Below are 1,546 nucleotides of genomic sequence, written 5' to 3'. Positions count from 1 at the left end.
ATGCTAAACTCCCCTTGAAAATACAAATCTTCTTATGGCAAGTGGGGCAAAATGCCATTTTGACTAGAGATAATATGAAAAAAAGAGCTTGGCCCGGAAACCCCTGTTGCTCCTTTTGCAACCAATTGGAAACAACCTCGCACTTGTTGTTCCTGTGTCCGGTGTCTAGAGTAATCTGGAGAACTGTAGGGGCTCTTCTTGGGACGGATTGCTGTCCTAATTCCATCTGGCAGTATTACGACTGGATGCACAGCTTCCTACCTGGTTTTGAAAAAAATTATACTGTGGGCTTGGCAGCAATATGCTGGGCCATATGGCTAGCCCGGAACAGAGCTACTTTTGAACGCAAATGGATTAACTCTCCTTTCGAGATCGTGTTCACAGCTTGCGCCTTTCTAATATATTGGGCAGGTCTTCAGAAACCTGGGATGGAAGAGATGGTGAAGAAGGGAGCGGAGATGCTGAAAGCGAATACTACTCAGATGATGCTGCTGTGTGGACCTCCTCCGGCGCCAAACATGGACGGGCGCGACTGAAGCTGAAGATGGGTGGCATGTTGGGCTCGGCATCGTCTGCGGAGGACATACTGCTGGGTCTTTGCTGGCGTAGGGTGTTGTAGTCTATTTTGGTGATTGATGGTACTTTGGCCTTGTCCTGGTGATGTGCGGCTGTAATGTGTGTGATACTTCTCTAGTTCCATGTAGGCAGTTTCGGGTGATAACAGGTTTTCGCCCTATAATCTGTTATTCCTGATGACAGGCGCAGATAGTGGGTTTCCTGTTATTGCCCCGGACTCGCTTTTCTTCTTTCCCTAGCCCTTCTAGTTTCGGTTTCCTAAGACAGTGTATTTCCGTTATGAAAAGTAATGGAAAGGGGAAAAGCCCGGTTCGAAAAAAAAGAAGGAAACGTAGGTTTCAAGAGGAGACGCTCCTGCGAACGGAGTGGAGACGTTTGATCTCGACCAGAACTCCGGCGGTCGCTTAACTGTCCTTCCTCTTTCCCATAGGACACCATAACTGAGATGTATATCTTTGCAAATATTTTCATGAATCCCCATCTCATTTCCTATTCTTTATATACTATACTTGATGCACTTGCGGTCAGTCCTTGGTTCCTTTTTATTCTTTCTTGAGAACATTTCCTGAATTGTTTATTTAATCGGCAAATATTCTCGCCCCTTTGCTTTGCCTTAGGATTCGTATGGGTCGGGGAAGGGATATAACTCAGCGGTAGAGTGTCATCATGACGTGATCAGCACATGCATGACGCATGTTATCCCTTTTTTCGGGAAAAGCTTGTCTTACCGTGTGCCAGTGTACAGGTTAGTCCGTTGGTGCATGTGTGTAATCACATTTGATTGATATCTTTGTCTATCTACTGCACTACCAGGGGTAGGGCCAGATGAGCTTGAGCCGTTGGATCTATTAATATAGGGCCGTTTTTTTGTCTGGATTGCATACTAGAGTCGTTGCCTTACCGCCGATAATCTGGCCAAGCGTGGGTGGCCCCTTCTGTTTGCAAGCTCGAGAGAACTCCACCCACCTGT

This window comes from Triticum dicoccoides, chromosome 5B, assembly GCF_002162155.2.
Source record: "Triticum dicoccoides isolate Atlit2015 ecotype Zavitan chromosome 5B, WEW_v2.0, whole genome shotgun sequence".
In the NCBI taxonomy this organism is placed as follows: Eukaryota; Viridiplantae; Streptophyta; class Magnoliopsida; order Poales; family Poaceae; genus Triticum; species Triticum dicoccoides.
Note: the sequence above shows the minus strand (reverse complement) of the source record.